Genomic DNA, 18696 nt, shown 5'->3' with positions numbered 1-18696 from the left:
TAGGTGTGGTTTATTGTATTTTATGTACAGTGTATTTAGCTGTGGTTTATTGTATTTTATGCGTAGTGTATGTAGGTGTGTGTATCTGATGTTGTACACAGGAAGCTGGGAGAAAATGCACTGCAGCTTCATAAAGCGTACTGTACACAAGCTAACCTTTGGGTCGTACGGACCAGGAACAGAGTTATGAATAAATCTTAAACACTGAATCCAAACAAAGAGGGTTTGCTTTCTCATCCAAACACACAGCGTCTCCACAACATGACGACAACACTACAACTCACTGAAGCCTCGTCTTCTCTTTGTGTTAACCTTTGAACAGCATTATGCTAATATTTCACATTGTGATGCACACATTTGTGTAATTAATATCCGGACTTCAGTCAAGACATTTTAATCATTTCTGGATCAGTGTTCTCTGTTAGACAGAATAAATCACTTTGCAGGAGACTGTGACCTTTGTAACTTTGAAGATCTTACACAAACAGATACATTACACACTTAAGGAAATTGGAAACATTCAAAAACATCTTATGACCCTTTTAAATTAAGTTTGAAGTTAATTTTAATGTCTGACAGTCAATTTAGGACCTAAAAACCCAAATCACTGATGTGGAATAATTTACTTAAGTCCATATCCAGTGCTGAAGAGAAACTGTAAATTGACTATAAATGATGATGATTTTGATTTTCAATTCTCAGATATTTATCATCTATTTGGTTACTTTTTAAATATGTCTATGCTATTTTTTATTAGGAAGTAACAAAGATCAGAAGTTGTGCAAATAATTTCTAAATATAAAACAAAGTTTGATAAGGTTTTTTTTTTCAGCAAACCTCTGAAACTGCAGCAGTGTTTAAAATGATTCTCTGAAAACAGACTCAGTCTTACCTCTGTTTGTGTGAGAGACTCATCTTTCCTCTCTTCTCTTCCTCTCTTCATATGAAGAAATATGTTCAGTTTGCAGACACAGCAACAAAAACACTATAAAATAAAGTGAGTTACAAACTAATGCACTGCCATGTAGAATAACCAAATGGTCTTAATGAGAAATTGCTTGTTTAAAAACACTTTCGATTTCGCGTCACGAAAACAACAACATAAACCAGAAGCGGAAATAAGGAAAAATCCTCCGTAATCAAATTTAATAAAACCCCTTTTGAGTCTTGTGATAAGCTTGTAAATGATAAATGTTTTCTAGGACATGGCATGGATCAAATCCAAAGAGTAACGCTTTCTCTTGCGATCTGCGTGTTTTCTGCAGTTACTTTCGTTTTCTTCTTCTTCGTGGGTTTTACTGGAGAGTCTCGAGTGAGCTGAACAGTTACTGCCACCTGCTGTACTGGAGCCTGGATATTACACCTAATACATTTAAACACTGCATTATTATTTTCACTCTTCCTGGACTGTTATCTATCATATTCACTTCAAATGACACACATGCAGAGATTTGTATTTATTTCTTACTTTAAATTATTTCATATTGGGGTACAGTATTAATACTTGTTCTACTGTTTCTGCTTCTTTATTGTGTTTAGGCTCGATGTCCAACTAATCTTTGAGTCCATCATTACTTTGTCCAGCTGAGGGTTGAAAAGAGAATCATCCCATATTAAAGACTAAAAAAAGTAGTGTTCTTTATTAAAAATAAAAAAGAAAAGAAAATAATAAACAATAGGAATGTACAAATTCAGAAATAAATTGGTTAGAAGCAAATAACATGGTTTAACAGACTAAAATGAAGTCTGTTATATTATCAATTCTTCACATGTACAGTACATAAATACAGAGAATTGAAATAGTGTTACTCTCAGGCTCACGGTGCATAAAGATAACACTAACAGTAGAACCTTAAAATACAGATAGATACAGATTCAATAAAATAATAAACACAAGCTGTTTGTTCTTCAGTGTGTTTGGTTCTGCAGGGTTCTAGATCTCTCATGTTCTCTCTGTCCTTCAGTAAACTCTGTCTCTGCAGATTTATCTTCTTCATGATGATTTGATGCTTGTACTTATGGGCTGAAATAAAAAATAAATAAATAGATTATTATTTATCTTTTCTCCTATTAATATATAGGCACACACACACACACACACACACACACACACACACACACACACATATATATATATATATATATATATATATATATAAAACGTACAATTAAAAGAACCCAAATATTTAAAAAATTAAGCATTTAAAAATTGAAGGAAGCAATGAATTGAGTTTGACTTAATAAAGTGTTCTGGTTTTGTGTTTTATATGAAACACAGTTCATCACAGATTAATAAATAAATACTGTGTGATAGCTGCAAATGTCACAATAGGCTTTAAACCAGGAGTGTCCAAACTACAGCCCGCTATCACTCATGTGGTAGATATTTATATTTCAGTTCTGTAGTACATTATAAAACAGTGTGCAATAATATAGTGTGTTTAAATTATCATACTTAAAAATAGTATTAAATGAATGCAACTTTACTGGGACAAAAAACTCCCTTCACTTATACTGCTAACCAGGGTTCAAAATTACAATTGTTTTCTAAAGTTACCAGCCAATCAGAATTTCCACTAGCCATTTTTATTTTCCCGTGAAAATAAGATAAATTATGAGTGCCACTGAATGCATTTGATCATTTTATTAACATTGTTGGCATGAAAAACAGATATAAAGTACAATGCATACAACAAAATATGCACAGAAAGTGCAAACACTTCATCTATCATCTGAATCACGTCTTCAGAGCTCTTCTTCTTCAGATGTGCCTTCAGAATCTGAGCCACCCTCTGTTCCTCTTGTTCGGTGTTTGTGCAGAAAGTCAGGCCTGCGTGAGCACAAACTCTCAGCGTGCCAGATGTCAATGGCTGTGGTTGGATCAAAGTCTTTGATGTCAGGAGAGCACAACTGGGTTTAAGGAGGTCAGAGAGGGTCTCATCTTTTAGGCGTGAGCCCCAGTCACTCTTTACCTGCTTCATAACACTGAACCCTTTCACAGTCAGCTGTAGTTGCAGGGATTGTGAGGAGAGCATCAGAAACATCAAGGACATCAGGACATGATGGTGCAGTATTCTGTTCACAGTAGACCAGGTCTTCTCAAAGCTTCCTGCAGCAGGCTGAGACAGAAAATATGCTTTATGCACTTGCAAACAATTATACATTTTCAAATGCAACTTTAGTTATTAAAAGATGGCATCAAATTTGGATTGTGCCTTTAACAAATTACATTTACTCTGATTCCTGATAAACAAAATAAAACTGTCTCACAATATTAGACCTTTCTATAGAGCTTAGGAACTTTTCAAGCACTTGTTTTTTTCTCAAACATCAAGTACCTCCTGCTGTGTGAAGTTCAGTCTTGAGAACTGTCCAACTCCACATTCACTCCAGCAGACAGTAAAAGAGGTCAGAAGTGACTGATGAAGATTTGCTCTTTACATGTGAATTGCTAACCTGAACTGGTGTCTGTCTCTGGCCAGCACTGGAAACTGGTCAGCCGCATCTCCTGCAGGACACCACTGTTCACATCACTAAATCTAGCAGTGCTGAAAAGAAAGCAAACATTAAATAATCCATCTACACTGCTGGTTTTAGTAGGCTATAAATGAACATACCTCCTCCAGGTTTTGTAACTTCACCGTTGTTTACCCCTGTCATTACAGATGCTCCATCTATGGTGATTGCCACTTGCTTGTTTCTCCATTGAGTGCTGACTCCACTTCCCATTATACTACACACTGCTTCAGCTAGATTTGCAGCATCTGGCTTTGAATCTAAATCAGCTTTGACCTTGACTTGTGACGTAGACCATTTCTTCTTCCATCACTGCACTGTCCAGAGATCATCTGACATGACTGAGATGAACTTGACATCTGATAATCTTTTCTCTCATCCTCTGCTATGTAGTGTATGAACTCTTTTGACTGGTAGTCATCTGTAATTCTCTCCTATCTTCAATCCTTTCTTTCGGTCTACCCTGAAATACATGTTTATGTAAATGAAGCCACTGTTAGCAACTAAAACACACTACATTTCAGTGAGATTTATTTATTTATTTCTTTTAAACTCCAAAACGTAAAGTTTCATCCTTGTCTATGGAAGCACTCTGAATTGTATTAAATGCACTGTTTTGCAGTGGCTCTCCTGATGACTTTCCAAGCTCTCATGGTCCTTCACTGCCTCAACTTTAAAGTGATTAGATCGCACCACGAAATAGGGCTTGTACACAGCGTTGCATGAAGTCTATAAAAGACTGAAGTGATGATGAAATCAGAAACTGCTTCCAGACCTGAAGAGCTCTCCGGCTCCAGAACCATCGCTGATATGGCCTTGAGCAAACAACTTACTCACATTTATACTTTATTTAATACTTTCACAGTAATTGTAGAATTTTTGTTCTGCTTACTTACTAATTGTAATAAATAAACTGACTTTATATAACACAAGTCTGCCTCCCTGGCATTGATTTATAGCTAAGAACAGACCACGGAGAAGTCTTCTGTGACCTGTTTTGTGAAGATGAACTCAGACGCTTATGAGATAGAACAGATCTGACTTACTTTACCTCCCTGAGAATAAATAAAACAAGGTAGAAGGTGTAGGAAACTTAGCACAATATATATCTTAAACATCTCTAAATAATACAGTTTTTTACCTTTTAACTTTGCCTTGATATGAACAACTGACATATCTGCAGAGAGAAACAGAAACAAGCTTGTGAGTGCATGAGACATGATAATTAAACATTCTTTAAAAAATCCAAAGAGATATCAGTATTAAAACACATCAAATCAATGAAATCTGATGTTTGTCTATTTGTGCTTCAGTGAAGACAGTGCATTAATTTAGAGCTGATTCATGACTGGAAAACAAGTGCATTCAACTGTTTGAACTTTAAAAATCGACCTGAAATAGAAGACCATCCGGGGACTTTTGGCATACTCTTTTCATCATACTATGCTTTGGGACACACTTATTCTAAACATATCTGATGGATAGTATGAACATTGAGACGTAGAGCTTGTTTTCCCACATTAAGACCACAGCTCACACACAATTTCTTTAGTAATTATACCAATAACTTTGAGTTTATTGTTACTACTGTTGACATATACAATAATGTGGTCTAAGTTTAAATGTTAAAAAAAGAAATGCATTTTAAGACATCTTGTCATACCAAAATTGGAGGTTTCTGTAGAATGACCCTTGACCCCTGTTGTGCTGAAATCAGTGACCTAGTGAAACCTGTGACAGGGGTCTCTGTTCAGCAAATGTTCTCGCAGGAGTGCGCACACATTACATTAGAAACTGAACCAGAATGATCCGCATCAGAGGAGCTGAGCGGTGTGTAAAAGACGATTCATGTCTTAATGCAAGAGAAAACATCGACTGAACAAACTAGATACTGTCACGAGCATCTAAATGATTATATAGAAAAGAAATGAAACATTAATGCTGCTGCTGTCTGCTAACATTTTAGGCTAACACTAAGAACTGTTTCCTTATGAGATGTTTAGCGCTTATTATGTATAACATATTCTGATTATCTGATAAATGTAGGTCTTTATTCTTATCACTGTTTACAGTAATTACCCAGTAATGTTGGAGATCTACAGATCTACAGTTTGCTCCTTACAAATGCATCTGATGCAGTCACTGAATCTGACAAACAAATCATGACTATCGAAATGTTACCACACTTTATTTAATAAAGAAACGGTTGGCGAGACACAACTCACAAGTCGACATTCAAGTAGCAATAATTAATGATAGTTTTTATTGAATAAAGTGTGTTTTCTTAATCTCTCCAGTTCCCAAAGCAGACCGGTTCTGGTACCCATGAAAGGGCTCATATGATGCGATTTCAATTTTTTTTTCTCTCTGGAGTGTTACAAGCTCTTGATGAATAAAGAAGATCTGTGAAGTTGCAAAGACTAAAGTCTCAAAATACTCCTCAAATACTTCACACACACTTCAAGCTACACTCTGTGCTCAGAGCTGGGATTGTCTCGAAATACTCTCTCCACATTCAAATACTTCACACACACTTCAATGATTCAAATCTGAATATTATACCATTGAAATCTTATTTTATTATTAGGACTAAAAATATTTTCTGTGCATTCTTCAAAGATTGTCCTCATTTGTAAAACAAAGTTAAAATGAAGGAAAACAAACACTTGATGACAAACAAAAACTTTAATTTTAAAATCCTAAAGGACATTAAATTATTAATATACCATTATACAATTTACAAATATATTTCTGTAATTATTTTGTAGGAAAATAATCAGTAAATTAAACCGAAATTAAATAGAATAACAAGGAGTAGAAAATGTTTTAAGTAACATGGAAATTTGACACATTGTAGATTTGCTTTATATCTTCTGACACATTTAAGTGCTGCACTTGACAATCACATTTAAACATCTGATTCATTATGAATGATTTTAATAGAAATATTATTAAACTGAAGAGCCAGACAGACTCATCTGAGCTTCTTTCTCCTCTGTTCCAGCTTTACATTAAACACAATGATCATCTGCTTGAATACTAAAGCAACATTAATCATTCAATATCATGTTTGTAACACACATGCTGCATTATTTGATTGTAAAGTCTGAGTCTCTTCACCTGTATGGATCACATTTACACATTTATCACACATTTATTTCTCCTCATAGACACAGTAGTGAAGCTCTTCAGTGGATCTTCAGCTGATGTTTACTGCTCCTCTCAAGACCACTTCACTTTATGAGATGCAACTTTTATCAGATTTTGGTGATTGAACTCCTTCTACACTCTAAGATTGAACAGAAGAGAAGATAATCAGAGTTCAGTGAAATAAAGTACTAATTAGTTACTATATTTCAATCACAGTAAAAAGTTAAATTAAAATCCCGTAATCAAAGTTGTTGACTGAGCAGAAGTGTTTAGCTGAATCTAAATTGTGTCTAATTCTTCACTTGTGTGTCAAGAAAGCATATAATAAGTGTGATAATGCAGATGCAGCCGGATGTTATCACAGAATAAGTCTCTTCAGGAGGACACAAGTCCTGATCACCCTGTCGGGTTTATTCTGTGATAACAAGCGGCTGGAGGGACATTATCTCTTACAGAAAGTAAGTGTAAAGTAATGTGATGTGTTGCTTGTCAAAGTAAAAACACACAAGAGACAGAGACATTGATCATGTGATGCTGGACGACTGTGAGCTGAAGCTGAATCTGCTCTGATTTTACCAGCGTTTTCCTACAATCTGAACAAATCTATTTCAAACTCTAATGATTCACTATTACTGATCTCATTAATAAAGCAGCTGTTGCTGTAGAAAGCTGTGACAGTCTGCTTTTCTTCTCTTTCCTCCTTTGTGTTCAACATTTTTATCAACTTTACATTTCATTCAGTCACAAACCCTTTGAAATAAAGCTTGATGATCATTTGATCAACTCTTTTCACTAATATTTGAAAGTATATATTTGTTCACATATCAGAGGTAAATGAATCTCTTTAATATCACAAAGTGAAGTTTACTCACCTCAGTTCACAGTTTGAGTCTCGTAGCACATCAATGAGCTTCTGCTTTGAGTCTCCAATCTTATTATATCTCAGATCAAGCTGTTTTACAAACTGCAGAGCTTTTGTGTTTGTCAAAGACTGAGTTAAAGAAGAAACATCTGTAATGCCACAGTAATAAAGACTAGAAAGAGACAAACAGAGGATAAGAGATCATCTTACAAACAAATCATTAAGATGAAGAATCTTTCACAAATATAATGTGAACACATTCATCATGAGATATTGAGTATAAAGTGTTTTGTTGAACTCTTATGTGCTGTTCGTTTGGGGAGGACACTCGTGCTGTTTGGGCTCTCCAGACAACACAGCCAACAAAACAACATTTTGTTTAAAAAAAAAAAAAAAACAGGTCTGAAATGTAATTTTACTCAGTTTATTAATGTTTTAACTTCACATTCATGTAGTTTAAGTATTTGTTATTTTTTTATATTTAGAATCACGAGCGCCAGTAGGCTTTTGCGTTGAGAGCGTTTGGAAGCTGTGACATTACCTTGAGGAAAAAAACATCATCCAAAACAAACCATGGCTAACAGTCAGATTCAGCCGTTTATTTATGATCCAGAATCAGATCCCGAGGCTGAAACTGAACGAGAGCAGCAGCAGCAACGACTCGCTCCGAGCGGGGCTCGAACCCGGGTCTCCGGCATGGGAGGCGGACGCACTAACAAGGAGGCAGAGATATTTTAAGCAGTTTTACTCACCGCATGCGGTTCCAACACACGATCGTGACACTTTTTCGTTGGGATTGCATCATCCTTAAAGGGACTGTAAGTAGGAATTACTCCCATCTAGTGGTGAAGTTGTATTTTGCATTCAAACTAATTTTGCTCTCCAGCGCCTCGCTTTTTCAAATGCGCGTTGCATCTACGGTAGGCGATATGTACCAAAAAGCTTTGACAGGATGTCTTCTAATAGCACTTCGTCGAGTTTTCCTTCAGGTGAACAGGTGTGTTATTTCAAACAAACTGCAACATGACAACTAACAAACGAATGTTACAGTATGAATTACTGACTGTGGAAAACATGAAATATTGTAATTAGTAGTTATGTCTTCCTTATTCGTTTTATTTTCTGAATTATGTGCATTGTTAGATATCATCATCAAACACTGACTTACCTGTCGAGAAGAAAACAGGCCACTTCAGCATCTCTTTTGAAATCTTTATCCAGCATTAGCTCTTTCCACCTAGAAAAAGCTTCCCCGACATTAACTCTTGTTTTCTGTAATATACGGTCACATTTCCTTTTACGTTCTATTCTTGACTGTTTTGGCGACGATGTTTTCTTCTCCTGTGGCGCGGCATATGTATGGTCCATAATAAGAATGCAATCCAGACTTTTAAACTTGCCGGTGCAGTTTCAAGTGCCTCTCACTGCTCTGCACCTGCATTTCTGGCTCTGACCGAAAACGCGTTGTGGAAACGCGTTGGCTTAGTACTTTTTGTCCCTCTCTGCTATTATAGTTTTGCAAGATGGCGGAACTACATGGAAGCCTTCGTCGACCTACCCGTCCCATGTATATAAAGATAATAAATTCTTCATTTACGAGGATTAGTTTAAACATTGGCATAGGTATTTGTACACCATTGAGGGCATATTTATGAATAAAAATATTGATTTTAGATAATAAAAAACCTAAAAAATTACTTATTGTCCCTTTAAGAAATAAACGATACGCAAATCCGTCGTCAAACTGGGCCTTGTTTGTAAAACAAGCATCTTCGAAATGCAGGGAACAAACACAAACACTTGCACAACTCCGTTGATGCTCTGTAAAAATAAACTCCATCCACTGGTCCCTTAATGCTGTTTTTTCTTTGTGAATCTGTGCAGGGTTGTCTTTCCCTGGCAACCAAAAACACACTCCTTTTGTGACATTTCGCGACGCTCTCGCTCTGATCAGTGAATTTCTGTGCTCAGCCTCTTAGTGCTCTGCTATACGGGAGCGTGCGCTCTTCCGGCAGACGTGCCTTTAGGACCCATATAAGGAAATTCCGCTCCATCTAACGTCACACAGAGCCATACTCGAAAAAAAACTTTCCGAAACTTGTGACAAACCGGAAGGAGTATTTTTGGAACAGAAATACTCCTTCAAACGTACAACTTAATTTTTGAAACTTTGTCCATGTTTAGCATGGGAATCCAACTCTTTAACAGTGTAAAAAACTCAGTATGCATGAAATAGCATTTCACCCCCCTTTAACTATGGTGGATTTATTGATTTTATTTGATAAATTAAAAAAAAAGTATTGATATTATCATTTCCTCATTCATTCCAATGTGTGTCTCCAGAGAGAGACTTTTTTCACACTAACAAGCTCCTAAAAGAGATGCTTCCAGAAGTCATAGATCCTCTTCTGACTATTATTAATTCCTCATTGTCATTAGGATATGTCCCCAAAACCTTCAAACTGGCTGTTTTTAAGCCTCTCATCAAAAAACACAACTTGACCCCAAAGAACTAGTTAATTATAGACCAATCTCGAATCTCCCTTTTCTGTCCAAGATACTAGAAAAGGTGGTATCCTCACAATTATATTCCTTTTTAGAGAAAAATGGTATATGTGAGGATTTCCAGTCAGGATTTAGACCGTATCACAGTACTGAGACTGCTCTCCTTAGAGTTACAAATGATCTGGTCTTATCATCTGATCGTGGGTGTATCTCTCTATTAGTTTTATTGGATCTTATTGCTGCGTTTGACACAACTGACCACAACATTCTTTTGCATAGACTTGAACACTTTGTTGGCATTATTGGAAGTGCATTAGCATGGTTTAAATCGTACTTATATGACCGCCATCAGTTCGTAGCAGTGAATGAAGATGTGTCATATCGATCACAAGTGCAGTATGGAGTACCTCAAGGCTCAGTACTAGGGCCGCTACTCTTCACGCTTTATATGTTAACCTTGGGAGATTTCATCAGGAAACATGGTGTTAGCTTTCACTGTTATGCTGATGATACTCAGCTCTATATTTCTTCACAGCCCGGTGAAACACACCAATTTGAAAAACTAATGGAATGCATAGTCGATATAAAAAAAAAAAACTGGATGACGAGTAATTTATTACTGCTAAATTCTTAAAAAAACAAAACAGAGGTGTTAATTATAGGACCTAAAAACTCTGCATTTAACAACCTAGAACACTGTCTAAGACTTGATGGTTGCTCTTTCAATTCTTCGTCATCAGTTATGAACCTAGGTGTGCTATTTGATCGCAATATTTCCTTAGAAAGCCACGTTTCTAGCATTTGTAAAACTGCATTGTTCCAACTCAAAAATATATCTAAATTATGGCCTATGCTCTCAATGTCAAATGCAGAAATGTTAATCCATGCATTTATGACCTCAAGGTTAGATTATTGTAATGCTTTATTGGGTGCTTGTTCTGCACGCTTAGTAAACAAACTACAGCTAGTCCAAAATGCAGCAGCAAGAGTTCTTACTAGAACCAGGAAGTATGACCATATTACCCCGGTCCTGTCAACACTGCACTGGCTCCCTATCAAACATCATATAGATTTTAAAATATTGCTTATTACTTATAAAGCCCTGAATGGTTTAGCACCTCAGTATTTGAATGAGCTCCTTTTACATTATAATCCTCTACGTCCGCTACTTTCTCAAAACTCAGGCAATTTGATAATACCTAGAATATCAAAATCAACTGCGGGCGGCAGATCCTTTTCCTATTTGGCGCCTAAACTCTGGAATAACCTACCTAACAATGTTCGGGGGGGCAGACACACTCTTGCGGTTTAAATCTAGATTAAAGACCCATCTCTTTAACCTGGCTTCCACATAACTTACTAATATGCTTTTAATATCCAAATCCGTTAAATGATTTTTAGGCTGCATTAATTAGGTAAACCGGAACCGGAGACACTTCCCATAACACCCTATGTACTTGCTACATCATTAGAATAATGGCATCTACGCTAATATGTGACCAATCACGGAAAGTAGGGACACAGGTCGGTTCTGGGGCATTTTGAGTTATTCACAGATTCTGAAAGTGTAGTCTCCAAGCTTTCCAACGATGTGTAACACATGGAAATCTGAAACTATTTGGAGAAGTTGTGGCCATTTGAAGGTAGCCACTCAAAAAAGCTCAAAAATCAGAACATAGCCTTTTAAGATTGTGCCGTTCTCACTGCTGCGAGTGACAATGGGGCTCATTTACATCTCATTTAGATAAGCCATACCGCCTGCATAGCAACGACAGACACAACGGGAAAAATCGGACTGCATAATATTAATAATAAAGGAGAATGTGCATTGTAAATGTCAGTGTATGTGAGTTTGATCTTTTTTATGAAAAATCTTTAATCTTTAAAATGTGGCCATCATTTTTAATGTTATTATTTTAATGTTTATGTAAACAAAAAATACATATTGATGCTAATTTTATTGGTTATTTGCTGGTTTTCTACATAAAACTTGGTGAATTGATTTCATTGTGTAGCATTAGGACTTTTTTAAAGAGCCACACAGATGGGAAATCCAAAAATTACATGTATTACAGTGTATGATGTAGCTGTCCATCAGTGTAAACAATGTGCAAAGTAATTAAACCAAAAAGTACACAATTTATAAAGTTATTGGCTTCTAAAGTAAGGAGTCGACTCTGAATCGCTGAAACGAGTCATTATAGATTTCAAATGTTTTGCCCATCTCTATGTACGTCACTAGGAACACTTTGCATAATAATCTCCTACTGTCTTGGGAGAAACGGAACTCTGACCTGCCCCACCCCCACACAGACGCTCTGGTTGGTGTGATAGCATCATGTCGAGGAGACAGTGTGTTTTTAATTGTAAAGGCAAGTTTGTTTTATTTTCACTGCCAAAGAATGAAGATCAGAAGAACCAATGGCTAAAATTCATTTTTACCACAATACCAGAGCAGTACAACAAATCCCTTTTGTTGTGTTCACAACATTTCACTGATGACTGCTTTTCTAATCTCGGTGAGTACAAACCGGGATTTTCAAAGTGTTTGGCCATAAAAGAGGGTTCATTACCAACTTTATTTAGACCAACGAGCATCTCCGAATCACAACGCGAAGTATGATTATGAAGTTATGTGTTTGTTTTCTCCCGAGCATCTTATCAGTATGTGTGCTGTCTGCAGCCTTTCTCTGCGCTGATCTTCATTTACAAACACGTCATTAAAATGAACTGTAACTCCGTGAATACCGTATTTTCCGGACTATAAGTCGCACTTTTTTTCATAGTTTGGATGGTCCTGCGACTTATAGTCAGGTGCGACTTATTTGTCAAAATTAATTTGACATGAACCAAGAGAAATGAACTAAGAGAAATGAACCAATAGAAAACATTACCGTCTCCAGCCGCGAGAGGGTGCTCTATGCTGCTCTGTGCTCCTGTAGACTACACTGAAAGCATAGAGCACCCTCTCGTGGCTGTAGACGGTAATGTTTTCTCTTGGTTCTAAATGAATGCGACTTATAGTCCAGTGCGACTTATGTATGTTTTTTTCCTCATCATGACGTATTTTTGGACTGATGCGACTTATACTCAGGTGCGACTTATAGTCTGAAAAATACGGTACTCAACGAAGAGACATGAGAGAGATATCTATAGAAAGCTTGACATGTCTTCTTTAAAACTAAATAAGTGCTGATATTCTGTGATAAACTAATCCATATGAAAACAACGCGATGTCCGTTTTTCATGTCTCCCTTCATTATATCTAATGTGACCACGCCCCAACGCTGAACGCGCTATTCAGATTCAAACTGAAGTGCGCGGCTTGAATACACCCACACAGAAGAAAAAGCAGCGAGACTGTTCAAGTTTTTTTTTTTACTGTTTGCTTCGCGGTGAGAGGAATAAGACATAATTCACCTCAAACAGATGCTAACGCATAGTTTACCATGAAGTTGTGTGCGGAACAACCAATCAAACCTGACTATGTTAGTTGACCAATCAGAACACAGTATGCTACCGAAAGGTGGGGTTTAAGGAAACTGAATCTTTTGAACAGCTTCGCGTGAACCGTATGGGGATCTCTGAGAAAAGAAACAAAACAAAAGAAACAATAGCCGTCTTATCCAGTATGGAAATACAGACAGACAATGAAACGCCCCTACTGCGTGCTAGAATCTCCGACAAACAACCTGATTTCAACCTAAAAATGTACGCTTTTAAATATACCAATACTGCTATCTCAAACACGGAGAGGCTTCTTTGTGATCTCAACTAACAGATTCTGCAAAAAAACGAAAATGCTTGTGCTGCCGACTTGTGTCACTGGTTTCAGTGACGGGTCACATATTTGTCTGTTTCTCTCTTATTCCGAGGTCACCGTAGCCACCAGATCCAATCTGTATCCAGATCAGAGGGTCACTGCAGTCACCCGGATCCAGTACGTATCCAGACCAGATGGTGGATCAGCACTTAGAAAGGACCTCTACAGCCCTGAAAGACAGCGGAGACCAGGACAACTAGAGCCCCAGATACAGATCCCCTGTAAAGACCTTGTCTCAGATGACCACCAGGACAAGACCACAGGAAACAGATGATTCTTCTGCACAATCTGACTTTGCTGCTGCAGCCTGGAATTGAACTACTGGGTTCGTCTGGTCAGAGGAGAACTGGCCCCCCAACTGAGCCTGGTTTCTCCCAAGGTTTTTTTCTCCATTCTGTCACTGATGGAGTTTCGGTTCCTTGTCGCTCTCACCTCTGGCTTGCTTAGTTGGGGTCACTTCATCTACAGCGATATCATTGACTTGATTGCAAATAAATGCACAGGCACTATTTAAACTGAACAGAGATGACATCACTGAATTCAATGATGAACTGCCTTTAACTATCATTTTGCATTATTGACACACTGTTCTCCTAATGAATGTTGTTCAGTTGCTTTGACGCAATGTATTTTGTTTTAAGCGCTATATAAATAAAGGTGACTTGACTAACACACAATCAGATATCAATACAATTTAATTTTCTATTTGTAGATCTGTAAAAAAAGTGAAAAAGTGTAAAAAGTGAAAGTGACGTGACATTCAGCCAAGTATGGTGACCCATACTCAGAATTTGTGCTCTGCATTTAACCCATCCGAAGTGCACACACACAGTGCAGTGAACACACACACTGTGAACACACACCCGGAGCAGTGGGCAGCCAGTAATGCTGCAGCGCCCGGGGAGCAGTTGGGGGTTCGATGCCTTGCTCAAGGGCACCTAAGCCGTGGTATTGAAGGTGGAGAGAGAACTGTACATGCAATCCCCCCACCCACAATTCCTGCCGGCCCAGGACTCAAACTCACAACCTTTCAACTGGGAGTCTGACTCTCTAACCATTAGGCCACGACTTCCCCAAAGTGTTGACATCTGTACACCGTCTCATCTAATTTATATAAAGAGAACATTTGTTTATATTTCAGCAAACATCATTTGGGGTCTCAAAATACCTTGAACAGCACATAAGAGTTAAACAAAGTGATTTTCATCATTTTGATTCTTGTCTGTGAATGTTACTGACCTCAATCTCTCCAGTTTACAGCGTGAATCCTTCATTATGTCACATAAGTGATTCAGTCCTGTGTTTTTTACTTGATTCCAGTTCAGGTTCAGTTCTCTCAGGTGTGATGGGTTTGATTTCAGAGCTGAAGTCAGGATGAGACACTGTTTCTCTGTAATACTGCATCTATAAAGACTGAAGACAGAAAGAGAAAACACAATGAATCAGACACGTTATGTTCATGTGTGAGTAATTCATCATGTGTTCACAACGTGCAATAAATAAAACATTGCCAAAAACCTTATTATTTGACCATAAACAAAAGCAGAAGAAAAAAGATTAAAGTAGATTAAGATATCAGATCAACTACAGAACAACTTAAAGGGACAATAAGTAACTTTTTAGGTATTTTATTATCTAAAATCAATATTTTTATTCATAAATATGCCCTCAATGGTGTACAAATACCTAAGCCAATGTTTAAACTAATCCTCGTAAATGAAGAATTTATTATCTTTATATACATGGGACGGGTAGGTCGACGGAGGCTTCCATGTAGTTCCGCCATCTTGCAAAACTATAATAGCAGAGAGGGACAAAAAGTACTAAGCCAACGCGTTTCCACAACGCGTTTTCGGTCAGAGCCAGAAACGCAGGTGCAGAGCAGTGAGAGGTGCTTGAAACTGCACCGGCAAGTTTAAAAGTCTGGATTGCATTCTTATTATGGACCATACATATGCCGCGCCACAGGAGAAGAAAACATCGTCGCCAAAACAGTCAAAAATAGAACGTAAAAGGAAATGTGACCGTATATTACAGAAAACAAGAGTTAATGTCGGGGAAGCTTTTTCTAGGTGGAAAGAGCTAATGCTGGATAAAGATTTCAAAAGAGACGCTGAAGTGGCCAGTTTTCTTCTCGACAGGTAAGTCAGTGTTACAATCTATATTACAATATTTTTTTTATATCTAACAATGCACATTATTCAGAAAATAAAACGAATAAAGAAGACATAACTACTGATTACAATATTTCATGTTTTCCACAGTCAGTAATTCATACTGTAACATTCGTTTGTTTGTTGTCATGTTGCAGTTTGTTTGAAATAACACACCTGTTCACCTGAAGGAAAACTCGACGAAGTGCTATTAGAAGACATCCCGTCAAAGCTTTTTGGTACATATCGCCTACCGTAGATGCAACGCGCATTTGAAAAAGCGAGGCGCTGGAGAGCAAAATTAGTTTGAATGCAAAATACAATTTCACCACTAGATGGGAGTAATTCCTACTTACTGTGCCTTTAAAAATAATATTAAAACTATTAAATATTGAAACATAAAGACATTTTAACAGTATTTTCATCACCAATAAACACTTTTTTTACTGTAGAGTTTCCCGGTGTCTGTGTGTGAGTGTGAGTTTGTGTGCGGGTGAGTATGTGTGTGTGTGTGTGTGCTCTTGTTTTTGTGACATCAGGACACAACTCTGTATAATGTCATGGGTATGACACAGGTATTACAAGGAGAGGGTGACTTATGAGGACATAACCCATGTCCCCTTTTTTCAAAACACTTATAAATCATACAGAATGAGGTTTTTTTGAGAAAGTAAAAATGCACAAAGTTTCCTGTGAGGGTAAGGGTTAGGTGTAGGGTTGGTGAAGGGACATAGAATATACAGTTTGTACAGTATAAAAACCATCACGCCTATGGGATGAACACACTTTACATGTGAGTGTGTGTGTCTGTATGTGTGGGTGTGTGTGTGTGTGTGTGTATTAAATGCAGAGCACATGTTCAGAGTATGGGACACTATAGTTGGCCACACATAACATCCTTTCCTTTCCTTTTCCTGAAAGTAAACAGTAATCTTTAATCTGACTGTAACTGCTGTAGAGTATAATGATACTAACTGTAGTTTCTCCAGCTTGAATTGTGTGTTCATCAGTAGATCACTGAGGTGTTTCACTCCAGAGTCTCCTAGTTTACTCCCGCTCAGGTTCAGTTCTCTCAGGTGTGATAGGTTTGATTTCAGAGCTGAAGTCAGGATGAGACACTGTTTCTCTGTCATACTGCATCTAGACAGACTGAAGACAGAAAGAGAAAACACAATGAATCAGACACATTATGTGCATGTGTGAGTAATTCATCATGTGTTAACACCATACAGTGTAAAAATAAAATGTTTCTAAAACCTAAAAACAATATAAACAAATAACCATACAGCCATAAACTAAAACAAAAACAAAACTAGGATTTGAGGATACTAGTTTCATTTCAATTCTGTATAACCTTTAGTCAGACGCTTCTAACAGTTTAAAATGAAGCTATAAACTATAGGACAGTCAGGCAGGCGGGTGGGGGGGGGGGGGGGGTGGTATGGGTGTTGGAGTGGGGGTAAACAGTTTACGTTTTTTTTCTATTGTTTACCGTAACGGTTTAGTTAATTTTTGTTATTTCTTTTTATGTTATTTAAAAGAAAGGAAAAACCTCCGATACACTTCTGTATAGAGCTGGGCATCATTAGCAAAAATTCATATCTCTGTATTTTTTGTCTGATTTTTAAGTATACGGTAGCCTGTATATCTTGGTATTTTGTATTAGTGTTACACAAATATAATGAATGTAAGCATGTAGTCATGTATTATGTGCAAAAAAGTGCTAAAAATATATACACTTTACAGTTAGTGCTATTATACAAATACACTTACTTGTAGGTTTAAAATTCTACATATGTCACATTTATCGTCCAACTACAAATATTTCATCAAAATGTGTACTTTAGTCAGAGTTATTGCGCTCCTATTTCACTGAGCTCTGTCTGTTTGACTCGTTCTAAATGAAGTCTGTGTAGATCAGTGAAGAATCACTAAAGCAGAAACTCATGCACTTCTGAAATAAAAATTTAAATATTTCCATTGGTTTTTTAACATTTACAGATGGAGAATATACCTGTGCAATATAAGTTATGCATTAATGAAAACAGCAGATCTCAAACACATTAAACAGTGTGTCTCTGTCAGCCTCACACACAGCCTTTCTCTCACAGCTTCTAACGGTTTGAACTAAAACTATAAACTATAGTCTACTAGGAGAGAAATAACACACAGAAATTATTTAAATGCAAAACAAACAAACAGAAAAAATGCCATGATTGGTTGACCTCTTCATCTTTTTCTATTGCTTGTTTTCAATATTGCGCTTGGATAGAGGCATCATTAGATTTTTGCGTAGTTTAAAGCGACAAATCATACCAGTGTACTTATAGTACCACTTTACAATAACATTAAAATGTAAAAAAATAAATAAATAATTGTTTGCTATTGCTGTGATCTCATGTGACTGACAGGTTTTACCACCTTCACATCATCAGACGAGAGAAGAGATGTTTTTATGAGAGAAAGTGGTAGTAATTTTCATTAAAGATCACAAGGGTACATTCATTTCTGGAAATAAATTATGTATCCTGATAAATCAATCTCACTGTAACTGCTGTAGAGTAAAATGATACTAACTCTAGTTTCTTCAGCTTGAATTGTGTGTTCATCAGTAGATCACCGAGGTGTTTCACTCCAGAGTCTCCTAGTAGTTCATTCCAGCTCAGGTCCAGTTCTCTCAGGTGTGA

Source organism: Carassius auratus, chromosome 22, assembly GCF_003368295.1.
Source record: "Carassius auratus strain Wakin chromosome 22, ASM336829v1, whole genome shotgun sequence".
In the NCBI taxonomy this organism is placed as follows: Eukaryota; Metazoa; Chordata; class Actinopteri; order Cypriniformes; family Cyprinidae; genus Carassius; species Carassius auratus.
This window is presented reverse-complemented; position numbering follows the sequence as displayed.